Below are 11,554 nucleotides of genomic sequence, written 5' to 3' on the forward strand. Positions count from 1 at the left end.
TGTAATTGTCCCAACAAGATATATATATATATATATATATATATATATATATATATATATATATATATATATATATATATATATATATATATAGGTTCTGTTCGACTTTAAGATATATATAAAAAAAGTATGCTTCCATTGGTTCTCCACTACTTGTCTCTTCTCTTCTTGATGCATGAGCATTCAACCCATGGGAAATCATTGTACTTTAGTAGACATAGGGGGTCATGTATTTTAGAGAAGTTAGTGTACTAAGTATTGAATTAATGTAATATTTAGGCTTTTGAGTGGGTAGAATAGGAATTAATTAGATGTGTGAGGTTGTTTGTAAATGCTCTTGAATAAAGGAGAACATGAGTGGTTAATAATGATGAGAGAGTTAGAAGTCAATTATAACTCTCTAGGTAGTTTCATGATTCGAGGAACTAGAGAGAGTTCTTAGGAATTAAATGAAGTTAGAAGTGGACATAGAGGATTTAGGAGTCAGTTCAGTAGATTTAGGATTGGAACCAGAATTAGTTCAAAAGAGCATTTCTGGTATAAATGTAAGCCTACGGGCAGAGTAAAGGAAGGAGGCAACTGATATTGGAGATCAGGCCTGTGAGAGACATAGAGTTTCGAATGTAATCATTTGTTTATAATTACGTATACATAGGTTTATTCCTAGCTGTGTAAATGTGTGAAATGAGTATTTTATGAATGAATTACATATGAATTCGTAGGTTCTGTAATAGGGTTGTAGGCAGAATTCTGTAGAACACGCAAAGGAGAGAATGATTCAGAGGAATCATCACGGGTCTTTGAATCCAATTGAGGAAACAGAGTGAAGTGAGAATTCACTGAGGAGTTAAGCTCAGAGAAGTTGAACCGCGGAAGCGGAAGAATGAAACCATTTGAAGAAACTTGAACCACAGAGGAAATGCTGAAGAAACAGTGAAAAACATAAAGAAAAGGACTAAGGAAGAAGTGAGTCGTTGAAGCATAAGAACCATTGGATCTCGAAGATCAACGACGCAGGCAACAAGGAACAAAATCCATCGATCTCATCGATCGATGGTCTTCGAATGCTGAAGGAGCACGAAGGATAATCAGCGAAGAGTAGTTCTCAAAGGCAGAGAAGTGGATTTCGGGTAGAAGGAAAGCCGTAAGCGTTTTTCACCGTTTGGCTTTGATTCCACTAAGTGGAGGACACATAGCAGTGGAGGAGTGAGGGGAAACTACTTTATTGGGTGGTTAAACCCCGTGCCTGTTGTTTATCCGAATTCATGGCAGGCCATTGGATCTACTAACTGTAGATCAACGACAGAGGACTGTCGGATGACTTTGCATCAGGAAAGGATATCGACCGTTGGATCGAGAACCGATCAACGGTCGCGATCTAATCACAATCGCATTAGACAGAGGTCAAAGGTTGGTGGACTGTGAAATGCCGATGCGCCGATAGCGATAAAGTGCTGATCGAAGATCGGAGGTGGTCGGAGATCGGCGGAGCACTGAAGGAAAGGTCTGAAAGAGCGGACCCGACAGAGTTATAGTGGCAGTGTTTAATAATTTGAGATCCAGAATATGTTCACATATCAGAGGCGGGAGGAGGTGTGTATTAATGTGACCCGCGAAGGAGCTGATACCCGATTGCGATAAAGGTGGAACCTCGAAAGACGTGTAGAGGCTGTATCAGGCGAAAAGGTAAATTATTGCGTGTTTGTGGGTTATTTCCTTTGTAAAAGGTTTATAAAGGAAAATAGCAACGACGAAAGGTTTATGTATTAATTTATATGTAAATCCAACATTATCAAGGGAGATAAGGATTTCATGTGATAAATATATATAACCAATGTTTAAAGAGGGAAGGCTATATATATATATATATATATGTGGTTAAAGGGTTAACGAAGGTTGTATAAAGGTTAAGGAAGGTTATGAGGAGTTTTAAAGTGCCGATAGGAGGGTTTTGCTGAAGGCTTTAATAAAGTCATAATTGAAGGCTTGAGGGTTGATTGATAGGGCCTTAACCATTGATGGGTGAAGATTTGACTCCTTGGTGAGTTAAATTCCTTGGACAAATGTATTTATGCATTTTACATGCATACTGTGGGTGTAAGCGGGGTAACCCTGCATCATTTTGGTATCAGAGCAGAATTGTAATTGAAACAATTGGTGTTAAAACAGAATAAAGAAATTCTATGTGAAAGAATTGAGAACAAAGTTATGTGTCAAAGATGTTTATGCAGGCAAGGAAGGATCAGGTTCTAATCTTACAGAAAGAATAGAGGTGATGTGTAGCAAAACTTGCAGATGCAAGAAACAGAGGACAATCCATTCAAGGTACAGGTGGAATGGTGAAACAAGATCATGCTGAGATCTTGAAGGTGAGGTGATATGTTCTATTTTGATTTGAGAATGTGTGTTTATACATTGATATGCAGGTGACAACATATGAAGGTGAGAAGGTTGCAGCAATATAGAGCAAGGAGTGCTTGAATTGGTTCCAGAGGAAAGAACTAGAGAGATGCTAAAAGATTGAGCTCAAAGGAGAGAAGCTTAGTGAAGCATATGTAGCAAGAAGGAGACTTGTTACTGCAGAGGTATTGTTGTAGATCACAAAGGCGATTCCATAGAGGATGTGGGTAGAATTGCTAAGGGATGAAGGAAGCTGGTAAGACTTTCTAAGTGAAAGAAGAGGTGGTCAGAACCAAGTATTTCATGGTGATTGAAATACAAGAGGACAGTTGTGTTCTTGAGAAGTTCAAATGAGTTGAAGCCTAGAAAGAGAAGAGAGAAGTGCTCAAAGGAGGTTCCAGAGATAGAGAACCAAGGGCTTTCCAAAAGAACAAGTACAGAGGAAAGCTTGATGAGGTAAGTTGCAACAAGGAGGACTTGTTGTTGCAGAGGCTTTAATGCAGCTCATAATGAGTGAGTGAGGAGCTCATGAAGATAGAGAAGAAGAAGAGGGCTACTGATAGTCATAGTAGAGGTTTTGAGGAAGACCACAGTAGAAGAAAGATGAAGAAAGAGGATGCCAAGGAAAATGGCAAGAGGATGAGTCAAGAGGAAATTGACAAAGAGATTGCAGAGTTAAAAGAACAACTCGATGCATTAAGGAGGATACTAGAGGAAAGCCAGATACTAGGTTGGGTCTTGAGGAAAAAGCCATTGAAGTGGTATAAGTTACAGAGAATGCTACAACGGAGGCAAGTGAGGTGGCTGATGGAAAAACTCAAAGAAGCTGAGTTGGAAATGGAAATGGAAGAGTCCATTTGTGAACCAGAACAGGGAGAAATTCTGGGAGAAAGTGAAGATGAAGACTTGAAGACTGAAATTTTAAGTGGGGCCAAAAGGTTACATGGTTTTAAATCTGACAATTTGTGTATATTTTTAGGTGAAACATGTAAATAAGGACAATTTACTGATATTATCATAAAGGAGGAAGAAGACAAGAAGAATCTAAATTGTGTTCTGGAAGAAGATGAGATAGATAGGTCTCATATACAGTTGGGGAAAAATATCAAGCAACGAAGTGAAGGGCTTGAGGAGATTGAAGAGGAGACCATCGAAGAATTTTTGAATCATATGAAGGATTTAGAACAACAAGGAGATATGGTGGCTGAAACATCAAGTGGGACCACAAGGTCTTATGTTTTTAAGATTGATAGTTTGTCTGTGGATGCAAAACAAATGAAGGAGAATATTAATGCAGATGGTGAGACAAGGATAGCTCTTGGAGAAGGTAAACAACAAGAGATTAAAGGAAAACTTGAAGACGAGACTATGTTAGTTGAAAGCATAGTAAAGGATCATCAGTTCACTATGATGACAGGCACAGTGGAAATAGCCCTGGAAACTATTGAGGCAGTCAGTAAAAAAGAAGGACATCTACTGAAAGATGTTAAGAAGGGAGAAACCTATGCAAAGGATTTAACCTTGGGAGAAGGAACACTAACAAAGGAGTGTTTTGCAGAGGATGAGCAATCTTTTGAAACTGTCAGAAGTATGGAGAAGTATCTTTCAGAAGATAAAAACTCTGAAGTAAAGGAGGATGGAGAATGTCTCTTAAATGAGAGAAGTAGTGATTTATTGCAGCAGAAAGAATTTGATAATGCATTGATATTTGAAATTGTGACAATACAGGAACAATTTCTTGTGAAAGAAGGAGATGAAATTCAGTCTGAAGAGCTGATATGTGAAGCAACAGTTGAGACTGTTGAACCTTGTGATTTTCGAATTAATGTAGGAATCATAAGTGATGATGAAGTACTTGCGAAGTGTTGGGCAATTTATTGGGCTTAAATTGCTGCATTAAATTATCGACCAGGGAAACTCGTAAGCTTGTGATGATGCCAACACAATATATGCAGGAGTAGGCAACTAACTCTATGTCTAACTAAATGATTTATGATTCAATATAATATGCAAGGGAAGAGGCTCCTAACTAAGGAGGTCCTGGTTGTCCTTCCCTACAGTATCATAGAGAAATCATTGATTACATAAAACTAGAAACTTGAAATGACGACAAGAGAATGAACTTTAATTGTTGTTCAGATTCAAAGAGAGAGAAAGACTAACTTAGTCTCTTGATTGTCCTCTCATGTACTAATCCAAACTAAACTAAGATTCATCCATAAGCATAAGAAATGAAATGACTTGAAACATAAAAGCACAAAAGAATGAATTTCAATTAACATATAAATCAATGGAGGGAGAGCCTAACTTAGACTCTTGGTTATCTCCTCATATGATACTTGAAACATAAAAGCAAAAGAATGAATTTCAATTATCATGCAAATCAAATAGAGAGAGAGCCTAACTTAGACCCTTGGTTGTTCTCTAATGTGCTGATAAGATTCTAATTTAAAACTCATTCATCAATCACAAACAAATCCTCAAACATCAAACTTCTAAGCAATGAAATAAGATATAATATGAAATAAAATGTTTCTCTCATCCTTCTAGAGTGAGCTCAATTCTCTTAAGAACAAGACAAATTATTCCATATACTACATTAAGGAAAATTAAATCTAAAACTACATAATGGAAATATATGTAAAATGAAGCTTTATTCTATTCCATCATAAGTTTGGATACATGCTCTAAGAGTCCTCCCTTTGGAATGGAGGAGGTACTCCTATTTATACAATAGGATGAGATAACAAACTCATAATGATGATCCACTAATCTCTCTTTTAGTTCCATACATTTCTCAACCATATAGACACATAACCCTATCCTCCATGATCTCCTCCATGAGGTCCATGATTTTCTCCATGATTTTTTCCATGAGGCTTACCTTATCAAATTCGAATTTGATCATTCAAGGCCACATAAAGATGCCCTGGAAGCTTCCTTTGTACCTACACATGTCAACAAACTCATTCTAATTGTTAGGTATAAGTATAAGCATATTATTTTCTAAAGTTTAGCCATAAATTCACTTAAAAATGTTAAGAATTAATAAACTTTGGAAAAGCATAGTTATAACTCAATAATGAGGTAAATGGAATGATGTGGAGGTGGAATGGAGGTGACATGAAGGTAAAATGTGAAGATATTGGTGAATAATGGAGTGAAAATAAGGACCATTTTGAGGCCCAACATCTACCCCAAACTGAAGGTATTGCATGTCCTCATGCAATCTATTACATTACTTTTTGGTACTTGAACTTTGGCTTAAACTCTGCATGATATCATTTACATAACTTTTGCAAAGCGTTATTTTGATGAATTACAACTTGGTTGGTTCTTGTGTTTCAACCATATTTTGTTTGTTGCATTCAATGTATGATCTTTGCATATTGATAATGTGATTTTTGTTGCAGAGTATTTTTGTAGGAATGCATCATGGTTGGTTCTTGTGTAACAACCATGATTGTATTGGCATCCAATTATCTTTTAAATACTTTTGTCAAAGCCATTTGTAGGCTCATGTAATAGTGAATATATTTTGAAGGTAAGTGGGGTTTAGAATGTGATGTATGACTGTGGATATGAATGTGACAAAGCATGTATGTAAATGTATCCTTCCCCTTAAACAGATGGTTTGGATAGTTATGTGAAATGGGGAAAGAAAGGGGAAAGGAAGTGAAGGTTTTCCAAAAATTATTATTCTAACTTTTCAAGGAATTTAATGGTTAAAAGTTAGAAAATATCATACCTTAACTTACCCTTCCAAAAATGGATGAGAGTTGTGCATGTGTGACTGCAAACTGTTGTGAAAATGGTGGATGAAAGATGGATCTGTATTGTCGTATCGGCTGCTGAATCCTCTGCTACTAGATGATGAATCTGAGGAGTCTGCTGAACATGGCTGAAAGTTGTATCTGTTGCTGGATGATGTATTTGATGAGTCTGCTGAATATGGCTGAAAATCTATAAGGCTTGGAAGGTATACAAAATATATAAGTGACATTTCCCTCCGAGCCTTATTGCTTGACTTGTCCTCAAGTGATGACAAACTGATGAAAGGAAATTGGCTTCATCTGCTACAAAATATGGGTCTTCAAGTCTTCAACGCTCGATGGCACAAATCTTACTATGTGATTAAATGTGTCGATGTCGAACATAGCAAGAAGTTGTTGACTTAGTGGCCGTTAATGAATGCCCCTAGCCAACACAAGAGCTCCCACCATTGATTCCAATGGGAGTCAGGATGCCTAACACATCTTTGTAGGTACGAATAAATTTGTCGTAGTCGAGTCACCTACAAGATCCAACGAACAAGGGATATTAATGTACTCCCATTGTTCATTGGCAAGAGTACTTGCCATTAAGGCATGCAAGCCTCTAGGTGTTTTTCAATGATACTTTAGACTCTAGGACTTTGACTCAAGCAGGGTTTTATTGGCGGAAATGAAGGGGAATGATAATGACAAGGAAAATGGATGGATGTAAGGAAATGCATGGTGGATGAATAAGAACTCTTGCTGTGAAAAATGGATATGGAAATGTCATGCTTTATGGATGTACAATTGGTGGAATTCAAAATCTTTTTGCAAAAGGGAAGTACAAGGTAGTGGTTATGGATATGGATTTGTCTTCAGAATTTTTCATGAATTTAGTCTTTGGAAGACTAATTGTCGTCACAATGTAATCTCCTGAATGATCACTTTGTTATCCTGTGACCTGTAAAAAAAACTTGGCAGAAAGAAAACATAAGTTTGTTCAAGAAGAATTGCGCATTTCCTTCATGATTCTTACGCAAAAATTTCATACCAAATAAAACAGATTTAGGAAAAATCAAAGCGTTGAAAGTAACTCAATTCATGATATCAATTTCAATCCAATCTTAAAAACAACCGTGAAAAATAATACTCCCTGTTTGTGTCAGATAACTCATGTGCTTGGCAATTCTGTCCTGCATATTAGTGCATCATAAAGCATACAACAGAAAGATGTGATGCCAACTAAAAGCTATCAGAAATAATTATCGTCTTGAGAATCCTCCAATCGATTTTCGAAATGTGTTTCCAAGTATCCTATTTTTTATTTGCAAAGCTGTGTAAATTTTGTGAATTTTTTTTTTAATTTTTTTTTTTGTTTTTTGTTTTGTTTGTTTGTTTGTTTGTTTGTTTTTTTTTTTTTTTTTTTTTTTTTTTTTTTTTTTTGTTTTGTTTTGTTTTTTTTTTTTTTTTTTTTTTTTTTGTTTTTTTTAAACAACAAATTTTAAAAATAAAATATTAAAAGTAATAAGTAAAATTTTTTTATTTGTTATGTTGATTTTATTTAGATTTTTCTTTAAACAATAAATTAAAAACATAAATTTTTAATTTATTATTTAAGTTGAAAATTTTTTAAAATCAACAAAATTTTATTTATTAAAACCTAATAAAGAAAAATTCTAAAAATATACTATAACTAAAATGAAGTTAGTTTTTTTTTTTTTTAAATGAAAAATAAAAAGAAAAATAAGGAATTTTTTTTTTTTTTTTTAAATAAAAATAAAACTTATTTTGTGTTGTTTTGATTTTTGTATTATCCAAAATATTACACAAAATATTTTTTTTTTTTTTTTTATTTAAATAAAAAAAAAACAACACTACAATTTTCATTTTTATTTTTATTCAAATAACAAATTAAAAACAACACACAATTTTTTTTAATTTTTATTTAAATAACAAATTAAAAACCATTGTTTTTAATTTATTATTTATGTGGATTTTTTTATATTTTTTTAGTTATAAAGAAAAACTAATTACAAATCTACAATCAATACACACAATATTCATTATTTTTTTATTTTTTTTAAATAACAAATTAAAAACAATTTTTTAATTTATTATTTACGTTAATTTTTTTAGTTTTTTGTTTTTTAGTTGTAAATAAAAAAATAATTAAACTATAAAAACAAAAAAACAAACCGTAATAAAAAATGGCGGGATCACAAAACAAAACAACAAACCGTGATCCATATCTCTCGAATCAAACCCAATCTACATCTTCTTGATCCATATCTCTTTGAGAGAGATATGGGCAATCTCCTTGATCTGAATCTCTCGAATCCGCACTGAGGTAGATGTTGTTGGATGCTCTTATTGCCGGCGCTCTGCATTTTTTTGGGAATATAAACTGAATACGAGGCAAATGCCATTTGTACTGCGTATATGCCGAATGCTCGGTCGAACGGAGTAACAATAATTCAAAACCCTTCGAAGCGCCTGGGAGGATTTCTTTAAGATTTGTTGGAGGGGTCGGTGGTCATAGGATACTGCAAGGCCGATGCAGAAACCGTTGGAACGCTGAACGCTGGTCTCATGGCAGGATCTTCTTGTATGCACCATCACAACTTTTCTCGCTTCATCCTCTTCTCGCATTCCATCTACCGAACGAGGACCACGATTTCCATTAATGTCCCCTCCGAATGGTCGTGGCAGGAAGATATCAGTCTTCTGCTGGAGCTGAGAGGTCCATGCACCGCCGCCGGGATACGAGCTCCAGCAACACGATGCCCAAGCTGTAAACGTCGCCCTTGCTGCCGACTCCTGTCTCCATGAGCCATTCAGGTGCCAGGTAGCCGGGCAGGCCTCTCATCCGTGTCAAAACTCGGCTATGCTCATCAGTCCGGTCGATGAGCTTCGACAGACCGAAGTCTAATAACTTAGCCTTGAACTTGTCGTCGATGAGAATGTTCTCGGGTTTCACATCGAAATGCACAATACATGTATCCATACAAACCTCCAGGCATCAGTATGATTACTCCAAATGGGCGGTTTGCAACACACAAGAGGATCTGCATGTCTATGAGTGACTATCATCCTGAAACGTGGAATCCAATGTGGTCAGTCTCAAGTATTTTGACGGGACTGCTTTCCTTGGAGCATTATATTTAACCTGATTGCGAAAAGTCTGATTGATAGAAGTATGATGTTGCTGATGTAGTGCTTGAATTGGAACTTGTGGCTGAACTTGGCCTTGACCTCCGGGAACAAGTGCCCGATGCTGGCGTTGATGTAGAAATTAAAAACAATGAGTCTGATCTCCCTCCTGATGCACATGCTGTTCTTTTTGCTGAGCGTGATCCTCAAAGTTCTGCATATCAGCAATACTGAAACCTTGTAATGCATTTGATGTACTTGCAGAATTCAACATGGATGGCCGAAGACGCAACCTTCTCCAATTGCTCTGTTTCAAATAAGGATGTAACCCAAGAACATGCTCTGGCATAAAATCATGCCGAGTTAATATACCAACTATTGGAGATCTATTAGAAGATTTAGGCACCACACAAAGATGGCGTAAGCCTAATTGCCGAAAAAGGACAAGTGCCTTTGCCAATGACATGGTCTCCACTACTGTGTATGGAGATGTATTGGTAAAAGGATGCAGATCAACATACATTTTCATCTCCTCTACATGTACTTGTATCTGTTCAAGCTTGAAACCTTTTCCTGAACCAAGTTTTGCAAAGTCCACAGAAGAAAATTGCTGACTCGGATCCCCATTACTAGGAGCAAATGTCCGAGATGGTAGAAACGTCTTTCTCTTCTCTATTCCAGCAAAAGTTACGAGTGGATTCCCTGCTAGCATGTTGTGGAGGCGCTGCAAACAGGCCGCTTACAAGGTTGTAAGCACCGACTAACACAGCCACAAGTGTGAAGAATGCCACTGGTGAGAGGCCTGTATATGCAGGAATAGCTTCCATCAAGGCTCCGCATAGACCCATTTTGCTCAAGATCCAAGAAGGGGTGATTCAGAATTGCTTGCAGTATTCGATAAGGGATTAGGTTTTGGTCTGATTCAACACAAAGCCTACAACAATGCAACAACTTCTAATGATTTTACACGGCATAAATGAAAACCAAATTGCTAATGTGGTTTATTGTGTGCAGTGCAACTCCATTATTCCTGAGCAACTTCTGTTGTAGGGTTGGCTTCGTAAAGAACATCCTTAGCCTTTCTTCGCCTCTACTGAATCTTCCAAAGGCTCATCGATTTCCAATTCCCTTGTAATTTTAGAGTCAGTGACTTCCCAATTAAATTGCCCTGCATAGAAAGGAACATTTAAACCAAAATTAAAACTAAAATTTATTTAAGCTTTTTAAGATGATTTTTTTTTTTTTTTTTTTTTAAATCTTAAAAAACAAAAATGGTAATCCTATAAAAAAAAATAGTTAGTTGTTAAAAAACAAAAATGGTTGGTTCTTGTTTCCAAGGAGAGGACTCTTAGAGCATGTATCCAAACTTATGTTGGTCCTCAGTTTTGGTCTATTTTTGCTTAGGGAAACTTACCTAATTCTTATATTTTCCATCCATTTTCCATCATATCCATCTCATTTTGATGTATTTTATGCATATTCAGGTGTTTAATTATAATTTTGCAATTTCTAGAAGTTTTTATGAAAATTGAGTTTCAAGTGCAATTTTGGACTGAATCAGAAATTCCCGTAATAGCTATGTGGATGACATGTTTTCAAGACACTTAGGCTCGAGTTTGATGCATGGATGGATAGCTTGGGAACTAGGACTAAGCTAACTCCACTTGGTTCGGCCAGAACAAGCTTTATTAGGCCCAATCAAGGTTGGTCAAACATGACTAGTCACCAGAAAATCCCTAGAAAATAGGGCAATTTTGAGATTTTATGGGATTGACCATATTTCTTGGGATGAATTGGATGAGTTCGACTTAGATAGGTGGATATGAGTAGATATGAGTGTTAGAGATAATATAGATCAATTTTTTTCATGAAACCTCTATTTAAAGCCAAGACTTTGATGGCTTTTGTAATAAAATGGAATTTGTATGTAACTTCTGTATAATTGAAGTTGGGAGCTAATTTGAAGAACTTGTTTCATTCCAATTTGTTGTTAATGCTTGGTTGATTTACTGAAGTTGTTGTAGCTGAGATTTCTTCAAGTGTGCAAGGCAAGGGTGGAGGGCCCCCACACCAAGCTAAGTACACTTTTTGGTTCAATTTTCATAGTTTTCATAGACTAGTTTTTGTTTCAAATGTATTTAGATGTGTGATGATTGCTGAATGAATATTGGTTTAATTCTAATCTACATATGAAGGGACATAAAGGAATTTAAGTTAAATTCCCCTTCTATTTGATCTTGAACTAAAAC

The sequence above is a fragment of the Pinus tabuliformis genome, chromosome 5_2, assembly GCF_031772625.1.
Source record: "Pinus tabuliformis cultivar Carrire ecotype Pingquan chromosome 5_2, CPIR1, whole genome shotgun sequence".
Classification (NCBI taxonomy): domain Eukaryota; kingdom Viridiplantae; phylum Streptophyta; class Pinopsida; order Pinales; family Pinaceae; genus Pinus; species Pinus tabuliformis.